We start from the raw sequence: 25465 nt of genomic DNA, 5'->3' as shown, positions 1-25465 counted from the left end.
ATGTGTAAAATGCTAGTAACTATTTCAATGCTAGAATTTTTTGATATTTCAAATTCAGTTAATGGTGATACAAACAAAATGTTGAAGACTGATGTTCAAATTGAAAAACTGTGACCCAAGAGATGTAAAGGAGATTTGCCGCAATATAGAGAAGCTTACAGGCAAGACATCCACCAACAGTACCAAACAACACAAATAAAGGTGACATTTATTCAGCCCAAGAAGGGCAGAACTTGAACGAAGTTCAAGAGGTGGAGAAGGGCAGAAAGGCCCCAGGACCTTCCAATGAAAGGCAGTCCCAGTCACTACAGAATTGCCAGGTATCTAGCAGTTGGCATCCTTCATCTCATGACTCATCTCAGTCTTGCTCCACGAAAGTATGTCCTTATTTAGTTTCCAAGACTTTGGTTTTAGTCTATCACCTTAATAAAAATTTTACTGTGTGCTGCTAATTTACTTATTATCTCAAAAATAACACATTTTTTTAAAATTTTAGATTTATACTAAGGAATCGTACCCTTAAAATAACACATTTGACGTGCTTATGTATCTAACAATACTAAAATACTCAAACTTTAAAAAAAAAAAAAGTTCCCCCACTGTGCCAATTAAACTCATTTTGTGTTCTCACTGCTGAACCTATCAGGAAGCACCATCCTGACCGACCCTGCTGGTGGGCTAAGCCTTTGATCTTCCAAAAACTGGCGGGTATAACTATTTCATTATTTAGGAAGGAGTTAGGCTATCTCTTCAACCTGAAGGATTTGAGTCTGTCTCCAGGCTAGAGAATGTGTCTGGTTACAGGAATTCCCATAAGTGACCAAGACTGTCATTTTTTTCTCTCTCAACAAAGAGGTAAAATGATATCATTCACAAGCTTCCTGTAATGCATTTTATTCGCCACTGTGCAATGAAAATGGGCAAATGATCTGTTATAAAACTGTTGGAACTCTTATAACCAAAGCCAGCTGAACTTTAATGACACCAGAATAAGAAATGGAAGAAGCTCCCAAACATTTCTTTAGCAATATTTGGGTTTGAGTCAATCAAATAAGAAAATAATTTGCATATAGCCAAAAGTTTGGCAGTGGCTCTAGGCTTTTACAACTCAAAAAGAAAGAAAGAAAAACAGAGAGATAAGCAAGGTAGTAAAGAAATAGGAAATAGGAGATATGCTAGATTTCATGACTCTATGGAAAATTTATTAGAAATTAATAGGTCTAGAAAGTTATTTCTTTACATAAGTATTTCCTTCCTATTTACTACTACACCACCAAATAGCTTGTCCAAAAAAATTCAAGACAGTCTATTCAATAAATATTTGTGTAGATAAATAGATATTAATAAGACACAGATAAGTAAATAAATCTTGGAAAGGGGAAATAATGGTAATGAAAATAAAACAAAACCAGAATTTAATTCAATATATGTAATACATCTCATCAAGTCCTTCACACTTGCTAGAAATAGGCTGTAACTTTGGCTTCAGAAGCCTAGCAGCCAATACAGAAGAAAAACCCCAGTCAGGGTAAATATATCAGTCTCATGGAAGATGCTGCCGTCAGAAAAGTCTATATTTGAATCCCAGTTCTAACCAGCTGTGTGGCCTTGAGTGCAAGTCATTGAACCTTCTAAGTCTCAGTTTCCTCTTCTGTGTAATGGGATTGATAATACCTGACTCTCAGGGCTGTGAACTACACAAGTCAAGTCTCCACCAGAACACCTTACATTCAGCAAACGTTTAATATGAGTAATCAGTTAAACAGTTCACACTATCCATAGAATAAAAAATAAACTTGCTGGGGACCAGCTAGCAAATAGCTAACCCACTAATACCAGCAGAAATCTAATGAGACTCAAGTAAGGAGACGAAAAAGATCCTACACACTTTAGCAACACTGAAGGCTTGAATCAATTACTGTAAACAATAAAACAATGTACGCATGGACAGAAATTCGGCAGTGATTTCAGGCTTCAACATGCAGCATATATGGGTTTGATTGTGTACGTGTGTGTGTGTCATGTGTATGTGCTATTCTATTGTTTTAATTCAGTAGTCCTTGACTAAATTATCGCTTCACAGATTTGCCCAGGTGGCTTCAACACTGACATTCCTTTTTCTATTTTCGTTTTGTTTTGTTGTGTTTTGTTTTGTTGTGTTTTGTTTTGTTTTGTTTTGTTTTTTTGAGATGGAATGTCTCTCTGTCACCCAGGCTGGAGTTCAGTGGCGTGATCTTCGCTCACTGCAACCTCAGCCTCCCAGGCTCATGTGATTCTCCTGCCTCAGCCTCCCCAGTAGCTGGTATTACAGGTGCCCTCCACCACGCCTGGCTGATTTTTGTATTTTTAGTAGAGATGGGGTTTTACCACGTTGGCCAGGCTGGTCTTGAACTCCTAACCTCAAGTGATGTGCCCACCTCAACCTCTCACAGTGCTGGAATTACAGGTCTGAGCCATGGCACCCAGCCTTTCTTTTTCTATTTTTTTAATAAGTAAACTAGACGTTCTGGCTCTCCCCTACCTTCCCATCCACCAATGAAGGCTGTGAGTTTTCTCTAGCAGAGAAGCCAAGTGGGTCCACTGGACAAGACTAACATAATTTTAATGAGTCAACCAGTGAGAAGTGCTGAACTCGCTAACTAGGTGGCAGATTTCTCTACTCGATCTCCCAGACTTCATGCACACCAGCCCCCTTTGGCCCAGCCACATCTTTTAGCTCTAGATTGATTTACTGAGATCCCAGTCATCAAGCTCATGTGTCTCATTCTACCTCTGAAATCCTCAATTGCTGAGCCATGATGATTTTTCCACACATCACCCCAGGGTGTATCCACACACAAAGCCAGAGAGTTTGAAATCTTTTGAGCTCATTAAAATAGATGTGCAACTGGGGTCTACTAATCGTGCTCTCCGGCGTCCATAATTCTGTCTCCCCACACCCTACTGTCCCCTAAACTCACAACACAACTAGATCCCATTAATAAGGGCACCCCTAGGTCTGGAAACAATGAGGTCATGCTTATTCCCACTTGCACGTGGTTTGACCTGCAGCAGAGCCACAGCCCACGCAGCCTCCCATGTTAGCACTCCTCGGAGGCCATAAAAGACCAACTGGAGGCCAAATCACACTTTCCCATAGAGGCCAATGTTGCCATATTTCTCAGGAAACTGTTTTATTTTTTTATCCAAACCTGATTCGAAATGCTCCAAAAAAGAAACTTTTAAAAGTATGATCAGAAAAGTAGAGTAGAAAACAAGTACTCATTGGGAAAGAGACACCGTTGGCCGGGGAGGGAATCTCTGGAGCTCAGATAACAGCAGAATGGAAGGAATACATTTTTATTATCAGAGAAGTTAGAAAATAGTAGGGGAAACCCATTTAGCCAAACTTTTGACAAAAAAAAAAAAAAAAAAAAAAACACAACACATCAGTCAACAGCAAGATTTGAATGCCTGCCAAGCATGGCTCGTGATTAGACAGGGAAACAGCATCTGGCTTCAGACTTTGAGTTTTGGTGTCAAATTGATTTGGGGATCATGTTCTGAGTTCTTACTAAGAGTTGTTAACCTGGCTCTCCCACCTACTATCTGTATGACTTGGGGCAAATAACTCAGTAACTTAAACCTCAGTCTCTTCCTCTGTGAAGTGGGGCTAATCATATCTCTTTCATAAAATTGCTATGAGTTTAAATAATTTAACTTATTAATGTGCGGAGACCAGGGTTGGCCAACAAATATTCACAAGTGCCTGTTACAATCCAGACAGTTATATAAGAAATAGTTACTGCTCTCAAACAGCACATAGTCTAAAGAAGAAGAAAAGGACAAATGTCTAACTATGTTCTAATTGAGGTTGGACAGACTGCTTTGGGAGCACAGAACAAGGGACATTTGCCTAGTGGAGTCAGACGCGGATGATGGTTGTCTGATCCCCGGGCCTCCCGTCTTCAGCATCATGTATTACTGAAGGAGTCCTTGAGCACCAAAGGGTCTAATGATCAGTCTGGCTCCCAACCTTGCATTCAGTGTGAAAAGATTCCAAACACAACTGGCCACCTTCAGCCACGCTGTTGTACCAAATGAAACCAGTCATATCTATATGCGCCTTTCAAAGGCTATCATAAAACAGATTCTCTCTAAGGACTTCAGCCACCTCTTTTATTTTCTTGGGGGCCTTTGAGTCCACTCCACATCACAGAGTCCTTCAGCTGCATAGCAATTTTTCCATCAGAAGCTTCTCATAAGGACAGAAATGTCAAAATCAATTTTCTTGAAAAGAAACAAAAATGACTTTTTTCCTAAAATTGTCTTTATGGTAAAATTTATGAGAATAGAAACATATCCTAAGGGGTGCAATAGATAGAAGGCTTATTTGAAGAATTATTTTAATCTGGACTGCAGAAAGCCCTGGAGAAATCAGTACGAAAAACTCTACTGATGCCCAGGGGACAGACGAGACATCTGAACGTTTCTGAGTTTCTAACAGCTACAGTTCTTTTGCAAAGTGCTTGTTGTATCTAACCACTAGTGGGTTGGCAAGGTGTTTTAACAGGACAACTGAAATAGCTGGAGTCATGGATGGAGGTTGGCACAACATATTGCAGAGAGCTATGCAATGGGAGAGGCATGCTCGGGTGCCAGGGATGCTTGGAGAGGCCCAGAGCCCCACTTAGCTGTCTGGAGCTACAAGGAATGCTAAAATCTTACTGAACCGTATCTGAGAGGATGGCCCACTTTAACTCAGATCACGACACAGAGCTCATTCCAGAGTGGTCAAAATGTGATCTGGTCCCTTTTCCATAAAAGAAGACAAAGTTCTGAAGTAAAAGTTAGATAATACTCTCCTTCATTCTGTCAACACCCCCACTAAATAAGAGTTGAACAGAATTTAAAGATTGTCAGCTTAGCCGAGCATAGTGGCAAGTACACATAGTCCTAGCTACTCCAGAAGATGAGGCAGTAGGATGGCTTAAATGCAGGAGCTCAAGTCCTGCCTGGGCAACAAAGCAAGACCCCATCTCCAAAAAAAAAAAGAAACTGTTGGCTCGGCACAGTGGCTCACGCCTGTAATTCCAGCACTTTGACAGGCCAAGGCAGGTGGATTGCTTAAGCTCAGGGGTTTGAGAGCAGCCTAGGCAACATGGCGAAACCCCATCTATACAGAAAATACAAAAATTAGCCAGACATGGTGGTGCACACCTGTGGTCCCAGCTACTCAAAAGACTGAGGTGAGAGGATCACTTGATCCAGGGAGGCAGAGGTTGCAGTAACCCGAGTTGGCACCACTGATGTCCAGCCTGGGCAAAACCCTGTCTTAAAAAAAAAAAAAAAAAAATTTCAGCTTAAGAGATGCCAAATCCCTCCTTCTCCTGGCCCCCACCCCCTGCAGGCAACAGTTACTGAGTCTGAGGAAATAAAGCACTGTAGGGACAGCTCAGGCAAACCATCAGGGCTGATCAACAGGAACCATTTCAGCAGTAATCAGAGCCCAGCAATGGGAAAGCAGGGTCCACTACAGCAGAAGCCCTGGCAAGCAGGCCAGCAGCACCTGGGAAAGCAATCAGGGCTCAGGTTCAAGGAATCCAAAAGGACAAAGTGAGACAAGTCCCAGTCAGACGGGTAATGGCAGTGGTGGCTGCAGAATTTCAACATAGGAAGGACTTACAGGGAGCATTTGGTTGGAAAAGAACTAGAGAAGCTGTATTTGCATATAGTCTACACAAGACTGAGAAAATGTCAATTATCAAAAGATAGAGGTACCATGAAGAGTTGGGAGGAGAGCTAAAGCCTGCAAAACCAAGAAGTTTCCTGGATTCAGATTTTTCTAAGGTATCCCCAAGCAAAACGGTGGATTCAGAAACCAGAACACGCCCTGGGGGGCAGGCTCTGGCTGGAGAATTCAGCTGCAGGTGCTCTGTCCCAGCAGACAGGAGGCAGGGGTCAGGGAGAGCTTGTTGCCACCCCAGTGCAATGCAGAAGCTCAAGCATTAGCAGAGGGACATGCAGCCTTGGTTAGTTAGCAAGCACATCCGTGAGAATGTCTAGAAGTAAGGAGGGACTTGATAGGTCTGCTTAATTGCTTCCTGCCTCAAGCCCAGATTGGTCTGGGAAAGAGGCAGGGCCCAGGCTGCAGGTGGGAGATTGCGTGGCCAGCTGTAATAAGCTGGAGAGGCTGAGTAAGGGGAAATGGAAAGAGAGGTGGGGGTGGGGAGAACATGCTGAAATGAATCCATGAATGTCCCGGGGCCGGAGCCGGGTCACTCAATGAGGGGAAGGAACTTCCTTCCCCCTTTCGTTATTTTCCTTCCTCTCTCTTACTCCTCACAGGCAACCAGCTAGAGGCAGGATGAGCTGTCTCAAGGAAGAAGAAATCAAAACAGCCTTTAAATTACTGGAGGTCATGTCCTGTTTGAAAGAACAAGAAAAAGAGCAGAGTGCCACCTGTCCTTCAGAGACCTCGCTGCCATGATCTGTGGCCAAAGAGGTTACATTAATTCCATCTTCATGGCCCAGGGACTGAGGTTTGAACCCATGTCTCACTTTCTCCTTTAAAGAACTGATAACCACTTCCCCATCAATCACTGAAAGCATGTGTTTCTTTTACTGTAGACATTTCTGCAAAGCCTTCTCCTGATTGCTGAGTACAGATGCAATAGTCCAAGAGGTGTGGCTGGTGCCCCTTCATCCTTGACCCATGATCTAGAACATTTGGCTTAGAGCATAAAGAGGGGGCTCCCAGCATAATTAAATAGCCAAGGAGTGAACATTATTATAGCTCCTTTTTTCAACTCAAATAGTTTAGGATTGACTGACAGTCTAAGAAATACTCACTTTTTCATTTTCAGATCAAACGTAACTGTCTTCAGAGTGTAAATCCTCTGAAGCCTGCCCTTCTTCCATCCAGTCCCTTGGGTGGCAGATCTTAATTGACTACTCCGTGTTCTCCATAGGGAGGCAGGATGCCACAGCAGCAGAACAAACTGTACTCAGAGGCTTCAGGAAGCCACCGTCATCTTCAAATGAAAGAATCAAGATTGAGCTTGGAGAGACAAAATGGAAAATCAGTGCCTGGAAAAATAGGCCAAGTCACCTTAAGAGTCAGAATAGTTCCATGAATATGTCAATCATTTACAGTGTTGAATGGGGACGTGGCACAGCTGGTCAACCAGCCACAAGACTATAGTAATGACCATCCAGCACATCAAGAGGAAAGGGTGACTGCACTGAGCACTCAGCTCCCAAATTCCAACATGTAGACCGATGAGGCGATGCGTGCATCCAGCTGATTACAGTTCAACGGCATAAAACATCCAGATTATTTAACTTACCAAGCAATCACTGATGATAATTACCACCCCCTGTAGGCCCCCAGCCAAGAGCCGAAAGCACTGCTTCAGTTTCCTCAGCGGTTCTGGATCTTAAAAATGGGCTTGGTTGCTCAGTTTACAAATGAGCTCAGTTACTATAAGTCTGCCCTTCAGAGACTGAACCTGCTGAGTGAACAAATGAATAAAATTAGGCTTTTCAGCCTGCAAGATTGAGGGTTTGACTCTGAGCCATGGAAAGTCCCTCTAGGCAATGTCTCTTTGTAAGCAGCTGGGGAGATATCCTACAGATCTTTCCTGAGCTCTGAACCACCCTGCCATTGCCCTTTCTGCTCCTACTCTTTCTGACATAGACTAACACAAATGGAACCAGCTCTTTGAGTGGAGGGGAAAACTTCCATACTTGGCAGAGAATAATAGAAAACAATAAATAACTGCTAAATTGCAAGGTTCATGGGGAGGAAAGCAGGAACAGCTGAGAAAGGGTTTATGGAAGTGATGGGCTTGAGTGGGCCTTGTAGGTCTACATGGGCAGAGAACTGATCTAATACACTCCACATGGGGATGGAACAGGGGCATCCAGAAAGAAGGTGAGACGACTTCACACAGACAGTTCAGGTTTTGATGTCCTGGAACATGATACTGGAGATTAAAGGACTGAGCAGATCTTGCAGTGTCTGAAAAGCCAGCCTGTTGCAAGTTCATGAAGCAGAAATCGGCCTCAGAACACTGACGTGGTAATAGCACATGGGCTGCTCAAAGAGGAGAGGGACTGGAAGGGGGAGAACCACCAATAATCAATGCAGGTGTGTGACGAAAAGGGCTATTGCATTTATATTAAATTTCCTGAGGCCTGTCAAGTTCTTCTCTTATTATACTTCCAATATAAGCTCTTGGAATAGTGAGGGCAATATATTTAGTGTGAGAAATACAGCTATAGGGATTGGGTACATTGGTGCTAGCTCCAAGAAACACTAAATAGTAAAGCAGTGTTGCTGTTATACAAATAATCACCAACCTTGTGCTCTTGCATGAGAGCTCAGCTTGTCCAGGGAACTAAGTTTTATCCTTAGATTTGCAGAATGGAGACTTCTGTAATATTTTTAAAGGCAATCCCACAGAGTTATTTGGCTTCCCTGGCACCACAAGAGAAGGACTCTCACTGGTAAAGTGGACTCTTCTGCACACTTTGTTTTATTCCTAAATGGGCCAGTCAGGTCTAGGGTTAAGGTGGCCTTAGAAACTTTTCAGGGTTAGCATTCAGGCATCAACAAAGCAGTTCTGATTTAGAGAATTCATGAGATGAGAACCAGCTACATTCATAATTTCCCAAACTTGGCCAATTTAGAATAAATATATGTAGTGTAGTCTTGCAATCGTGATTTCCAATTTTCTGATTATGCCAGGAATAAAAATCTGCAGAATTTCAAAGACTTACCATTTCTGACACTTTTGAAATAGCATAAGACATTTTTCAACCTAAACTAACTCTGGAGAACCATTGTCAGACACTTCTGCATTTAGGTAAACAATACCAGTTCACCTCTAAGTAAAACAGTGACCTATTTTTAGAGACCAAGGGTTTTAGTGTTTTACCATTCCGGAAATAAACATCATCATCATTCCTTCTATTTCAATGAGCACAGCTGTCTGGGTGGGGACGTAAACATCCCTTGGCCATGTTGTGAATCCAAACACAACAATGTCAGGCTGGTGTGTGAGAACCAGGAAAGGAAGCTGACTACAAATTGCCTAAGCTCCCATCTATTCTCATTAGCTCTTCTAAATGAGACAAGACCTACAAGACAGACAACCTGCTTGGGTCTCTTTGCAAAGTTATCCCTTTTCACTGCTGCTTACTAAATGTTCATTTTTAAAAGAAAACAACTATTAAAAGAAAGAAGTTAGCCCTTTAACTAATTCATGCTTCTATTGGTAGTGCAAAAATCATCATGAGGACCAAATTATCCCCCAAAGGCCAAAAACCTTTACAAATACCTTCACTTTGGAGATCAGAGTTTCATCATATAAATTTGGGGGAAGATACAAACATTCAGTCCATAGCATCATGTGGCCCTGCACGGTGTGGTATGCTCCTTCCTTGTGCCCCTTCTTTAGGAAATGTAAATAATGAAAATCTTTCAATGGTATTAGCCTCTGATGAGTATCATCACTCAGTCACCTCTATTATAAATTTAAATCCTGCAGGTACAATCACTGATACAAATTCCCATTCACTGGTGCTTCTGAACATGATACTAAATGCAAATGTGCAAACTCTCCATTCTCTCTATGTCCATCTTCCAGTCAGCCTGGACCAGGCTGTGGACAATTGGGTTAATATGACATCTGACAGGGAAAAAAAGATTTTTTCAGCTCTACCAAGGTGTCAGAAAAGCCTTATCTCACAAGAAACCAGTATAATTATGCCTGGCTTTCCTTTTATGCCAAGAAAAAGAGTGGGATTCCTTACATACAGCAAAGCTCTCCTAACTTCTCACACCTAGGATGTAGTCCCAGGCCCTCCTTACCTGCTGCCTGGGCTATTATGGTGGCCTCTGAACAGACCTCCCTGACCCTCACACAGGGATAATCCTTAAAGATCTGCAGGCCAAGTCCAGTCCACAAATGTCTCTTATTTGGCCATCTTAGTATGGGTTGTTTGTTTGTTGGTTTGTTTTATAGGAAGCTAACTTTATTGATGGATATGTTATATGTTCCAACAAAAAGCTCTCTCAACCTGGACCTTGTAGCCTCCTGTAGAACAAACGTAAAAAGTTTAAGGTACATTGGTTGGGATTGGACAATACTACCCAAAAAGTAAAAGAGGATAAAGAATTCTTTGCTTCTCTGCTATAGAAAGAGATAGTGAGTCCAAACGTCCAGCGTCAGATGCCTTCTGCCCTGGACCAGAAGGAAAAGGAGGCCAGAGAGAGAGGCAGGGGGCATGGGGTTACCTGAATGAAGAGCAGAGTATTACCACTGACCCTAATACGGTTCGGATCTGTGTCTCACCAGCAAATCTCATGCCCAACACTAATCCAACAGTGGAGGTGGGGCCTGGTGGGAGGCGATTGGATCATGGGAACAGATTTCTCTTTTTGGTGCCATTCTTGTGATAGAATTCTCACAAGATCTGATTGTTTAAAAAGCATGTGGCACCTCCTCCCCTCGCTCTCTTCCTCCTGCTCTGGCCATGTAAAACATGGCTGCTTCCCCTTTGCCTTCCACCATGATTGTAAGTTTCCTGAGGCCTCCTCAGAAGCAGAAGCCTTTATGGCCTGCACAACCATGAGTTGATTAAACCTCTTTTCTTTATAAATTACTAATGCTTCACGTATTTCTTTATAGCAATGAGAGAATGGACTAATACAATCCCAAACTGGAAAAATGCTGAAGGCTATGCTTAAGGGAGTTATTTTTTCTAATTTGAAATAAAAATTTTAAGGGAATTTTCTGAATCACACCACTCCTTCACACTGTATAGTATAATAATGGTACCTTAAAATTACAATTATACAGTATGCTAATATAAAACTACTCCTAATACCTTCTGCTGTTCAAAGAAATCAAGCATCAGTCATTCCTTATAAGCAATGTAATTTTACAGTTCTTATCACTCTGTCTAACTGAAATCCTAATGCACAAAAGGCAGCTAAAGCCAAACTAAAGAAAGAAAAGGAGAATTGGCAATGAATCGGAGGGAGGCATAGGAATCAATCACAACTCATGACAACACTTAATTACCTCCCACGAATGGTACCTTATATAACATCATTATGTTTAAACTCATTTCAACCACCATTTAACAATCAAGAAATTTCACATGAAAATCTAGGTTTTCAGCTTCTTTTAAATTTTGAAATTTTGGGTGACAGTGGCCTGTTTTTCCTCATGGCAGCCACCAGCCAGAGGTGAGGCAAGGGTGCCTCCCAGCTAGGGCATAACCTCTCCAGCCCCCCATGAACCCCACAATTCCAGGTTTGTTCAGGACACTGAGAACAGGTGCCAGCGGCCTTTTAACCTTGTGCTTGCCCAGTTAATTAGTTGTAATCTAGGCATTTTTTCTACTCTCAATGGCACCATGCAATGGTAAAAAACAAAGGGCTGTGGAGCCAGACACTGCTTGGATTCAAACTCTGGCCTCCATTCTGATCAAAGAATGAAGTTGACATCAGCCAACTTCACTCACCTCCCTGTGCCTCAAAACCTCATTGTTAAAAGAAGATACCAAGCTTGTGGAGTGTTGTGAGGATAAAAAACTTAGAAGCACTTAGAATAGTGTTTGGCACAAAGTAAGGGTACAATTATTGTTAGCTTTTAAAATTCATGTCTCTATTCAAAACTTAAGGGTGAGGGGATAGACTGAGAGGGCCATGTGTTTCAAGAAAACTGAGAGACAGAAATGTTTCTTTGTAGAATAAAGAAAATTCACTCCAACATGTTTAATAAGCAAACCATCAGCCAGCTTCAGTCAGTCACTCCCTGTCTGGAAGCTCCAGGCCAGCCTATATGATAGAGTACAGGTCCAGGCTCTCTCATCCCTGGTCTAGCATGGGAATGCTTTTCAAGTTAAATTTTCTAGAGCAAAGTTCCACTTATTTCCCTCAAAACCTTTAATGAAACCAGCCTTCTTAGCATCAAGGTGTTTTATAATCAGCATTTATTTTATACTCCCTATATTCCTACCAAAGAACTACCAAACCAGAGGAACCACCAAACCTTCCCAAGGAACTACCAAACACTTCCCCAGAGGAATCACCAAACCTTCCCAAGGAACTACCAAACACTTCCCCAGAGGAATCACCAAACCTTCCCAAGGAACCACCAAACACCTCCCCAGAGGAACCACCAAACACCTTCCCAGAGGAATCACCAAACACCTCCCCAGAGGAATCACCAAACACCTCCCCAGAGGAACCACCAAACACCTCCCCAGAGGAACCACCAAACACCTCCCCAGAGGAACCACCAAACCTCCCCAAGAAACCACCTCCCCAGAGGAACCACCAAACCTCCTCAAGAAACCACCTCCCCAGAGGAACCACCAAACCTGCCCCCAGGAACCACCAAATATCTCCCCAAAGGAACCATCAAACCTCCCCCAGGAACCACCAAATATCTCCCCAGAAGAACCACCAAACCTCCCCCAAGGAACCACCAAATATGTCCCCAGAGGAACCACCAAACACATCCCTAGAGGAACCACCAAACACCTCCCCAGAGGAACCACCAAACCTCCCCTGAGGTACCACCAAAAATATCCCCAGAGGAACCACCAAACACCTCCTCAGAGGACCCAGCAAACACCTCCAAGAGGATCCACTAAACCTCCCCACGGAACCACCAAACACCTCTCCAGAGGAACTACCAATGCCTCTCCAAAAGAACCACCAAACACCTCTCCAGAGGAACCACCAAACACTTCCCCAGAAGAACCACTCAACACTTCCAAGAGGAGCCACTAAACCTCCCCAAAGAACCACCAAAAACCTCCCCAGAGGAACCTCCAAACATCTCCTCAAAGGAACGATCAAACATCTCCCACACCTATGGGTGTGGACCTAGTACCTGCTATTATTTCTTGGCATGCCTTTCCTGCCCCCCGCACAACTTTGTCATATCCAATCCATCATTTGAGGTTTAGGACAAATGACAATTCTTATGAAAACTTAATCTCTACAGTTGAAAATAAGCTTTCCTTGAAATTCCCCTAATGTATTTGTTCATTATTGCATAGCTATGAGACTGGGTAATTTTTAAGAAAAGAGGTTTAATTGGCTCACAGTTCTGCAGACTGTACAGGAAGCATGTACTCACATCTGCTTCTGGGGAGGCCTCAGGAAGCTTACAATCATGGCAGAAGGTGAAAAGGGGAGCTGGCATCTCATATGGTACAGTGGGAGCAAGATCTTAGGAGAACTGACTATTACAAAGACCGCACTCCACCCTCATGACCCAAACATCTCCCACCACGCCCCACCTCCAGCATTGGGAATTACAATTCAACATGAGATTTGGGCAAGGACAAATTTCCAAACTATATCATTCTGCTCCTGGCCCTTAGCAAATCTTATATCCTTCTCACAGTACAAAATACAATCATGCCTTCCCAACAATTGCCCAAAGTCTTAACTTATTGTAACATTAACTCAAAAGTCCAAAATCTCATCTGAGACAAGTTTATTCCACCTGTAATCCTGTAAAATCAAAAACAAGTTATTTATTTCTCAACGATATGATAGAGGTACAGGCATTGGGTAAATATTCCTGTTTCAGAAGACAGAAATCAGCCAGAAGATAGGAGCTACAGGCCGCATGCAAGTTCAAAACCCAGCAAGGTAGTCATTAAATCTTAAAACTCCAAAATAATCTCCTCTGGCTCCATATCCTGCATCTAGTGTACACTGATGCAAGGGTGGGTTCCTGGGGCCTTGGACCACACCACCCATTTGGCTTTTAGGGTGCAGCCCCCCACGGCTGCTCTCACAGGTTGGAGTTGAGTGTCTGTGGGTTTTCCAGGCACAGCTGGCAAGCTGCCAGTGGATCTACCATTCTGGGGTCTGGAGGACGATGGCCTCCTTCCCACAGCTCCACTAGGTGCCAGAGGAGGCTCTGTGTGTGAGCTCCAACCCCACATATTCCCTCAGCACTGCCCTAGTAGAAGTTCTCAGTGAGAGTTGAAGCAGGCTTCTGCCTGGACATCCAGGCTTTCTCACATAATCTCTGAAATCTAGGTGGAGGCTTGACAACCCTTCACTCTTGTGCTCTATGCACCAACAAGTTTAACACCATGTGGAAGCTGCCAAACCGTATGGCTTGTGTTCTCCAAAGTAGAAGCTCAAGCTGTACCTCAAGCTGCCCCTTTGAGCCCCAGCTGGAGCTTGAGTGGCTAGGTTGCGGGAGTCAGTGTCCCAAGGCTGCACAGGTAAGTAGATCACTGGGCCTGGCCTATGAAACTATTCTTCCCTCCTAGGCCTCTGGGCCTATAATGGGAGGGGCTGCTGAGAAGATCTCTGAAACACCTTCCAGGCCTTTGGGGACAATGCCTTGGACATTAACATCTGGCTCCCTTTTAGTTATGCACATTTCTAGCAAGTGGTTGCTCCTTAGCCTGCTTAAACTTCTCTTCTGAAGAAGCTTTTTTTTCCCTCTGCCACAAGGCCAGGCTGCAAATTTTTCAAACTTTTATGTTCTGCATCACTTGTAAGTATCAATTCCAATTTTAAGTCATTTATTTGCTCCCACATTTGAGCATAGGCTGTTAGAAACAGCCAGGTCAAATCTTGAATGCTTTGATGCTTAGAACTTTCTTCTGCCAGATGCCCTAAATCATCACACTTTAGTTCAAACTTCCATAGATCCTTCGGGCATGGACACAATGCAACCATGCTCTTTGCTAAGGCATTACATGTGTGACCTTTGCTCCGGTTCCCAGTAAGTTCCTCACTTTTATCTGAGACCTTGTCAGCCTGGACTTCACTGTGGATATCACTATCAGCATTTTGGTCACAATCATTTAACCAGTCTCTAAGAAGTTCCAAACTTTCCCTCATCTTCGTGTCTTTTTCTGAGCCCTCCAAACTTTTCCAGCCTCTGCCCATCACTCAGTTCCCAAGCTGCTTTCACATTTTCAGGTATCTTTATGGCAATGCCTCACTCTTTGGTATCAATTTTCTGTGTTACGCCATTCTTGCACTGCTATAAAGACCCATCTGAGAATGGGTAATTTATAAGAAAAGGGGATTAATTGGCTTATAGTTCTGCAAGCTGCACAGGAAGCATGGTGCTGGCATCTGCTTCTGGAGAGGCCTCAGGAAGCTTACATTCATGGCAGAAGTTGAAGAGGGAGCCAGCATCTCACATGGCAGAGCAGGAGCAAGAGAGAGAGTGGAAGGTAGGGGAAGGTGTGTCTTCTTTTTTCAGTAAAATTCTTGAGATTAATTTTTAAAATTTTCCTATGTATTTATCTTAGTAAAATGTATTTAACCTAGATAAATTAAGAGAATAGAGAAAAATATCATTTTTCTTTCCTTTTTAAAAAAGTGCCACACACTTTTAAACTCTCAGTCTTATGAGAACTCACTATCATGAAGATAGCACCAAGCCATGAGCTGTTCTGGCCCATGATCCAAATACCTCCCATCAAACACCACTTCTAGCATTGGGGATTACAATTCAACATGAGATTTGGACCTGGGCTCAGTGGCTCATGCCTGTAATCCCAGCACTTTGGGAGGCCAAGGTGTGCAGATCACCTGAGCTCAGGAGTTCAAGACAAGCCAGAACAACATGGCAAAAGTTCATCTCTACAAAAAATACAAAAATTAGCCAGCCACCATGGCACGTGCCTGTAGTCTCAGCTACTTAGGAGGCTGAGGCAGGAGAATGGCTTAAGCCTGGGAGGTTGAAGTGAGCCAAGATCACAATCATTGTGATCCAGCCCTAGAGACAGAGTGAGACCCTGTCTCAAAAAAACAAAAAATCGACATGAGATTTGGGCAAGGACAAATATCCAAACTATATCACCTAGCATCTTCTCTTATAGCACATCACACTTTCTTTATTGAATTAGTTATGTGTATATGTGTCTTCTTTTTTCAGTAAACTAGTAAATTAGTTATGTGTATATGTGTCCTTTTTTCAGAAAACTTTTCTGAAAAAAATTCTCGAGATTAATTTTTAAAATTTCCCTATGTATTAATCATAGTAAAATGTATTTAACCTAGATAAATTAAGAGAATAGAGAAAAATATCATTTTTCTTTCCTTTTTAAAATATTTTTTCAAGATATATTCTGGGTTTTGGTATAGCACAAAATCAGGTTGACAGTTAGAGACAGCCTCTCCCAACTTCCCAGAAAAGGCGAGTCATGGGGGTAAAGGTGAAGAAGCTGGTGCAGGGTAGGGAAGAAAGGAAAGCGTAGCATATTGAAGATGAGGCCAATACAAGTGACTGCCAGAACTGGGAGGCATTTGCAAGGACTTCAAGACCAACGGAACTGGATATAGAAACATGTTCTCTGGCCCCCAAATGCAAAGCCACATAAAACAGAGTAAAGCTGCCCATCTGAAAGAAGGTAGGAAGATTTTATCCCTCCTGTTCTCTAGCACCAGGTCATAAATGCAAGTTATGAGAAAATAGAACTGCCATTATGAGATATCTTTTAAAAAGAACACTATGTACACTTCTATACTAGATAATTTTGAACTCTTGATAAAATAAGTGTTTGTCTAGGAAAATTTAATTACTGATATTGACACAGGAAAAGTAACAACATAAAAAGAATGGGACAATAACTGTGGAATAAATTAAGAAAGCTGTCCATAAAATAACACCATCCTCTAAAAGGCAAGTACAATGCAAATACAGCAAAAAGTTGAGATTGTCAAGATTATGAATTTTCCCCTCATGCTGATTTGTATTTCCTAATTTTTCTAGGACTGCTTTTGTAATAATATAAAAGTAAATATTATTGTTATTATTATTTTTTTTTTTTTGACACAGACACCATCTGTTGCCCAGGCTGAAGTGTAGTGGTGCGATCTCAGCTCACTGCAACCTCCTCCGCCTCCCAGGTTCAAGTGATTCTCCTGCCTCAGTCTACCGAGTAGCTGGGATTACAGGCACACACCACCTTGCCAACCTAATTTTTGCATATTTAGTAGAGACAGGGTTTCACCATCTTGGCCAGGCTGGTCTCAAACTTCTGACCTCGTGATCCACCTGCCTCGGCCTCCCAAAGTGTTGGGATTACAGGCGTGAGCCACCACACCCAGCCATAAATACTATATTAATTTTAGGATTTTAAATACAAAATAAAATGATATGGGATACCATTTTTGTTCATTAGAATGGCAAAATAGATCTTTTTACTACCAATAATTCTTATACCTAATATAAAGTCTTTATCAAATAATGTGCTAAGTGATTTGTCATTGCCTCGTTTAGTCCTGTCAACTTATTTACATCTGAGAAACTGAGGTTCATGGTTAAATAACTTGCTTCAGGTTCTACAGCTACTAAATGGTAGAGGCCGGCCCACCCAAACCTCTCAGGTTCCATTGCTTCAGCTGTGACCATTAGGTATACTGCCTCCTGTCCTGCAGAGGGTGCTAGGAGACATTATCACATGCTCTGGATGGAAAAGTAAACTAGTACAATCTTTTTAGAAAGCAATTGTGCAAGACATGTCAAGAGCTTTAAAAATGTTCACATTATTTGCAAATAATATCTCTAAGAATATATGCTAAGAAAATAATCTGAGATGTACTCCAAAATGTATGAACAAGGTGTTCACAGCATCACTATTTAGTATAGTGAGAAAAGTGAAAAAACAATTGAAAGAAGGGAAATGGTTACATAAATTACAGGGTTTCCATTTAAAATGGTTTTCAATGACATGGCAAAATCTTACATAAAATAAGCGTGATATGAAAGTATATTTCATATGGCCGGGGGTAGTGGTTCATGTCTGTAATCCCAGCACTTTGGGAGGCCAAGGCGGGTGGATCACTTGAAGTCAGGAGTTTGAGACCAGCCTGGGCAACTTGACATGAAATCTTGTCTCTACGAAAAATACAAAAATTAGCTGGGCGTGGTGGTGTGCACCCTGTAGTCCCAGCTACTCGGGAGGATGAGGCATGAGATTTACTGGAGCCCAGGAGGCAGAGGTTGCAGCGAGCTGAGATCACACTACTACACTCCAGCTTAGGTGACAGAGTGAGACATGAGACTCCATCTCAAAAACAAAAAAAAAAGTATATTTCATATAAATCTGTTTTAAAAAATATAAAAACCTGTTTGCAATACATGCATAGTAAAAGGACTGGGAGAAATAAACACAGTTATTTATTGTGATGAGATGCCAGATCTTTAAAAAAATTACTTCGATGCTTTTCATATTTACTATGATGAACATATTATTTTCATCATCTTACAAAATATATTTTCTCATACATGATTCATTTTTCAAAAGCCTGATTTATACTCAACTTTCTAGATTGCACCTGTTGCATCAAAAACACCTTTGTTTACTTTTTATTTACTTATTTATTTTATTTGTTTGTTTCAAGACAGAGTCTCACTCTGTCATCCAGGCTGGGGTGCAGTGGCATGATCTGGGTTCAAACTCCAGGTTGAAGCGATTCTCCTGCCTCAGCCTCCTGAGCTGGGATTACAGGCATCCAGCTGTTAGGAGAGATGGGGTTTCGCCATGTTGGCCAGAAAAACACCTTTATTTAAAATGAGTGTTTTCAGATTTTTAGTTTAATTTCTAGAACATAAAAGTAAATTTTAAAATGTTCCATATGAGTAATATTAATGCTAGTAATGTAGCATAATAAACTTAACTCGCATAGAGCCCATGTAAAATATAATTAGTATTAGAAATGATATAGAAATTATTTTATTTGCAGCAGACATCTGTTTATCTTGAATCCAGCCCACTGGAAAACTAAGATAAACATAATTATCTCATGCTGCACAATTGAAGGGTAATTACTGTTCATAATGAGGACTCTAAGGCATTGCAAGACCCCAGAATGCCTTCGAAGCCACCAAAGAAAGATTGGATTCATTTAACATAGCTGCCTTGTTAAGACTGCTTTATTGTGCTGAATTCTCTGGAAATTGGCTAACCTACATTTGGCAGGTATAGTTAGTTTCAGTACGCTAAAATGGTCTATTAATCAGAATGCCCTAATCCCCAATGCTTTTGAGAGAACTATATAGTCATCAGAATTGTGCAGAAAGTGGGGGGTATAAAATGCCTCTAGGCTTCCGAGACTGGTAAGAAGAGAAAGAAATCCTGCCAGGCCAGGAAGTGAAGGTGGGGCGATCATTGAGCCCAGAAGTTCGAGACCAGCTGGGCAAAGTGGCAAAACTCCATCTCCACTAAAAATACAAAAAAAAAAAAGAAATTAGCTGGACCGGGTGGCGTGCGCCTGTAGTCCCAGCTACTTGGGAGGCTGAGGTGGGACGATCGCTTGAGCCCATGATGCAGAGGTTGCAACAAGCTGAAACTGCACCACTGCACTCCAGCCTCGACACAGAGTAAACCTTGTCTCAAAAAAAAAAGAAAAGAGGCCAGGCGCAGTGGCTCACACCTGTAATCCAGCACTTTGCAAGGCCGAGGTGGGTGGATCACAAGGTCAGGAGTTCCAGACTAGCCTGGCCAATATGGTGAAACCCTGTCTCTCCTAAAAATACAAAAATTAGCTGGGCATGGTGGCAGGCGCCTGTAATCCCAGCTACTCAGGAGGCTGAGGCAGAGGAATTGCTTGAATCCTGGAGGTGGAGGTTGCAGTGAGCCAAGATTGCACCACTGCACTCCAGCCTGGGCAACAGAGCGAAACCCTATCTCAAAAAAAAAAGAAAAAAAGGAATTAGTTGGGCCTGGTGGCGTGCACCTGTAGTCCCAGCTACTCAGGAGGCTGAGGTGAGAGGATTGCTTGAGTCCATGATGCAGAGGTTGCAATGAGCTGAAACCACACCAGTGACCACTGCACTCCAGCCTGGACGCAGAGTGAGACTATGTCTCAAAAAAAAAAAAAAAAAGGAAAGAAAGAAAAGAAAAGAGGCTGGGCACAGTGGCTCACACCTGTAATTCCAGCACTTTAGGAGGCCAAGGCCGGGGGACCATGAGATCAGGACTTGGAGACCAGCATGGCCAACATAATGAAACCACATCTCTACTAAAAATACAAAAATTAATAAATCAATTAGCCGGGCATGGTGGCGGGCATCTGTAATCCCAGCTACTTGGGAGGCTGAGGCAAGGAGAATTATTTCAACCTGAGAGGTGGGAGTTGCAGTGAGCCAAGATTGAGCCTCTACCCTCCAGCTCCAGCAACAAAGTGAGATTCTGTCTCCAAAAAAAAAGAAAGAAACAAAAAAGAAAAGAAATTCGGCAGACTGCTCAAGAGTATCTGAGAATGGCCCAGTCTACAAATAAGTCAGGTTGGGACTGTCCATGAGCGAAGAATATGAAGGGAAACCAGCATACTCACTGCTGAAGAGAGTTTGGAAGTCAGAAGCATGCTGGCAAGCCCTGAGTGCAGCAGGAGTCCTGCCGTGGGAACTGCAGGATGCTCTCTGCAGAGGACAATGGCAGCAGGAACTGTTAACCAGGGCTCCCTGGTGGAAATGCAAGGCACCCTCACCCTGAGAAATGAAGTACAGGACCACAGGGGTTTCAGGTTTTGTCTCAGCACCCTGAGCAGGGATCACTCACGTTGCCCTTCTTAAGAGTTGCTTTGGGTTTCCCAAAATCACATGGTTGCTACTTGGGAGAAGATTCTGAGGAAAGAGCTGTGCTGGCCAACACAGAGAAGCTGAAAGCAGGTGGGTGTTTATCTCTGTCTAGAGTCCAAGAGCCACAAGGGGAAAAGGCAAGGTAGTCAGCATTGCAACTGGATGGTGCATTTCTAGATCTACCCATGGGCAGGCCATGACTGAGCTGTTAGGGCAGTACTTATCCTGGGAGATAATTGTTGAACCTAGAAATCCAAGGCTAAGGACAATGTATCCATTTGTGCTGTGCTGTCCAATATAGGAGCCACTAGCCACGTGTGGCTATTCAAACTTTAATTAATTAAAATAAAATTTCAGTTCTTCGGTTACTCTAGCAACATTTCAAGTGCCCCATAGCCACATCTGGCTAGTGACTATGTATCAGATAGTACAAATATAGAACATTTCCATCATTGCAGGAAGCTTTATTGAACTTATATTGAAGTTAACATTGATATATGATAGAGTGGAATACCAGAGCCTCATGAATTTTGAGATAAGAGACAAAACTCAGAGAACTTTTGTGCTTATACCTGGCTGCTTTGAGCCAAGGGTACCTCACAGGGTACCAGCTTATCCTCCTCTTGCTGAAAGTGCTCAGCAGGAATGTCGAGAAGCACTACATTTATAGGGCAGCGCCCAGACCATGGTAGCAGGCATCTCTTATATACTGCTTATCACTTTCATGAACCAGAGAAGTAAGATTTTGGGCTAAAGACTATTCTCATGGGTTCCTTCTTTTTTATATAATTTTATTTATTTATTTTATTTTTTATGGGTACATTTTAGGTGTATATATTTATGGGGCATATGAGATATTTTGATATAGGCATACAATGCATAATGATCACATCAGGGTAACTATGGTATCCATCACCTCAAATATTCATTATTTATTTGTGTTACATTCCAATTATACTTTTCATTATTTTTAAATGTACAATAAGTTATTGTTGACTGCAGTCATCTTGCAGTGCTATCAAATACTAGATCTTATTCATTCTAACTATATTTTTATATCCATTAGCCATTTTCACCACCCCAACCCCTTTCCACCCTTCCTTGTCTCTGTTAACCATCCTTCTACTCTGTGTCAATGAGTTCAATTGTTTTAATGTTTAGATCTCCCAATGAGTGAGAACATCCAAAGTTTGTCTTTCTGTGCCTATTATTTCACTTAACATATGTCCTCCAGTTCCATCCATGTTGCTGCAAATGACAGGATCTCATTCTTTTTCATGGCTGAATAGTACTCCATTGTGTATATGTACCACATTTTCTTTATCCATTCATCTGTTGATGGACACTTAGGTTGCTTCCTAATCTTGGCAGTTGTGGACACAGGTTGCTTCCTAATCTTGGCAATTGTGAACAGTGCTGCAACAAACACGGGAGTACAGAACACCTCAACATAGGGATTTCATTTCCTTTGGATAAATATCCAGGAGTGGAATTGCTGGTTGGGCAACCTCTGTTTCTAAGCAGCTCCTTGCCCACAGGTAATACTTAGCTACTCTCAGAAAGAGAAAAGTAAGTGAAAATTTTTTTCTACCCCAGGTCTTCAAGACCTATTTGTCTCAAATCCCCCCATCCTTTGGCTAAGCCAAACCAAAAGGCGGAGAATCATAGGCAGGTTTACCCAGTTTCCCCCAACTTGAAGCTCTGTCCACTCTGCTCAGAAAGGGGCAAATATTTGTGACTCAAAGGGCTCTTTCCAGAGTAATTTTAGCATTTATTAGTCATTGTGTGCTCTAGAATACACGAGTGTCTCTAAGGACCTCCTGCTTCCTGCGGCTGCTGCTTTAACCTCCACCCCACCTTGGTGAGGTTCATGCCACTCAAGAATAATGCTCTCTAGCCCAACAATTGACTATATCTCAAGCACAATAAGTTGATCTTTTAAAAAAAATAGGGCTGAAAGTCAAACCTTGTAAAATAATTCAGAGATTTTATAGTGTTGTTCTGATTACATACAATTCCCACAAGAAGGGAAGTACCTTTAAAATAAGGACTATTCAGTACTAGTACAGGATTTCCTCTTGTTGTTGATAATTTCCTCCCAACAGAAGACACAACGCGGTCCAAAGCGAATTCAAAGGAGGTGTCCAGAGACAACGCGGCATCTACATTCTGCAGGGAACATTGTTCAATCTAATTGATGTTTTCCTTGCAAAGAAATAGAGTGAGTAGGACTATTTTTATACAGAACAGAATAGGTTCCCCCTAAACTCTTGATTCCCCCACCCCCAATAGTCAGAATCACAACTTGTGCCTTTCCAAAGTCAATGTTTCCGTGAAATAAGTCATTAACAATAGGACAACTTAAATGCCAAACTATGTTCTCATTCAGCAGGCAAACCCTTACCAGCTATCACGTTTTGAACTGTGGAAATTCTGGAACAACATTACATTGTCAATGGATCCTATCTTATCTGCAGGGATGATACACAGAAAAGAATCCTCAGCCTTCATAAAGTTAACATATGTTCCTCTTTGCTAGAACAGTGGTGGAATATTCACTAATCAGTGTAAGTTACCTGTACAGGCTGATGACTTGAGATTATATATGACTGAGTTCTCCAAGCAGACAATAAACCTTGACTCTTATATATACAATGGCAGTTAATCAGTCAGCACGTTTTGGCAGAACATTTTTCCAATTTCCTCCTTTCAGTCAGTGAAGCACAATTCAACCTTCACAATTTGGCCTTTCTAGAAATAAACTAAGGTTGTCCTTTGGTCCAATTGCTTAAACATACCCAGTGAAGAAGGTGGTTTCTACTTTAGATTGAATTGGACAAAAGCTATGATTATGCAAAATACAAATGCCTGGAAGGGAGAAAATGTAACAAAATTGTAACAGGAAATATCTAAGAGCTCAGCCATCACATGGACTTTTTAGAATTTTAACATGAAAACTTCTTAAAGTGGAAGGATAGCCCAGAGCTTCCACCAGTCAGCAAAGGCCAGAGCTCAATTACAGGCATTCAATAAATGTTTTTGAATGAATAGATGTATGATCACATATGATAGTGAAAATAAATTCATAATAAGAGGAACAAAACACTATTTCTTTGGCTTCATTTGCTCCACTGCCATGTAAATAGCAGTTAAGAAGGTGGGCTCAAGATTGAGACATACAGGTGAGAATTCCAGCCCCAGTGCTCACTAGGTATGTGCTAATTCTAGGCAACTTACTTGTCTTCTCTGGTTTCCTCATCTGTAGAACAGCCACAATAACAAAACCTACCTAATTGTTGAGGGAAGGTTAAAGGAGATGAGGGATACAGCGAGCTAACCTAATCCCGGGCCCATGGCAATCATATACTGCTATGAACGATTACATTATGATATGGTATAGAGTATTAAACTACTATCATCATCATCATGTTGTTGTTGTGCCAATTGCGGTAGTTACTCTCAAGCCCGATTCTTCCGGGTCAGTTTCTTTTAGTGGCCCAGGGACAGCTCACATGTTCCTCTGGTCTCAAGGTGATGTTTTTCTCCTCTCCTGCTTAGCAGCTGCTACCAAGTTGGTCACATCATCTCAAAGCTGCGGAGACCACAGGAGTGTCTTGTCCTCCCAGAATCCTTTCCAGATCCTCTGTGCTCGGAAAACTCCGTTCTCAGGGGCTGGTCTGTTCCATTCCCCACCCAGCTTTTTGAGTGACCTGTGGGGAAAATACCTTTCTTCTCAGGTCACATCAGGCTGTGGTTCAGCCTGTGGTTCTCAGTGCCATAATGTCCTAGTGAAATGCCTTTTAAATTTTCTGGGCCTTCTTTGTTGGAGGCCCTGGCATGCATCCTTGGGGACTGAGCTGGAAGAAAATCTAAACAACAGACATTAGTTGTATTCTAAACAACACCTCGTCTTCCAAAGCTGCTTGTCCTTGTTTTTCTCAGTTCCCTCTCCTCCTGAGTGCTTTCCGGAAGGTGCCTGAGTCCTTTCTGTAAATTGGCTACTTCCCCTGCCTGCATGCTTGGGCAGAGCCAGCCGGGGTTATCTGACTGAGGCTTCTTGCCCCCACCTGACCTTGCAGCAGAAATGAAGAGCAATTCCTCAAGCTGGAAATTTTGGGTTAAAAATATTATTAAAACCCTGTGATAAAATGCCAAAGAGCTAGCCCAGATCCCTGCACAAGCATCAGAGGGTTTTAGCAGGTGAAAGGTCCAAGCCTCCAACATTACGACCTTCATCCAAGGGGACCTCTAACCCAAGTTCACTTCAGTTCCCTAAGTAACAGTTCTTCAATCTTCTCGTTCCCCAACTTTTTGTCCCAGAGTGGCTTACCAGATGCGACTTCCAGCCTTGGCTACACACTGTGCATATGTCATTATAATTCCTGTATCCTAAGAACTGAAAGGATTTATTTTTACTGAAAAAATAATTTTTAGTAAGACAAAGTTTTTTTGGGAAAGTTTAAACAAAACCCACTCAGGATAGATCCAGGTTATATAGGCCTTGAAGGTGATACAATTTGGGAGTCCACTTAAAGTGCAGAAAATAATTTTTTTCTTGAGTTTTTAATATTTTAAGTTCCAGGATACACATGCTGGGCATGCAGGTTTGTTACATAGGTAAACGTGTGCCATGGTGGTTTGTTTACTGCACCTAACAACCCATCACCTATGTACATATTAAGATGCACATGTGGCTGGGAGCGGTGGCTCTCGCCCACAATCCCAGCACTTTGGGAGGACGAGGTGGGCGGATCACCTGAGGTCGGGAATTCAAGACCAGACTGACCAACATGGAGAAGCCCAGTCTCTACTAAAAATATAAAATTAGCCGGGCATGGTGACGCATGCCTATGATCCCAGCTCCTCGGGAGGCTGAGGCAAGAGAA

The sequence above is a fragment of the Sapajus apella genome, unplaced genomic scaffold (assembly GCF_009761245.1).
Source record: "Sapajus apella isolate SASKATOON/1434 unplaced genomic scaffold, GSC_monkey_1.0 scaffold3, whole genome shotgun sequence".
Taxonomy (NCBI): Eukaryota; Metazoa; Chordata; class Mammalia; order Primates; family Cebidae; genus Sapajus; species Sapajus apella.
Note: the sequence above shows the minus strand (reverse complement) of the source record.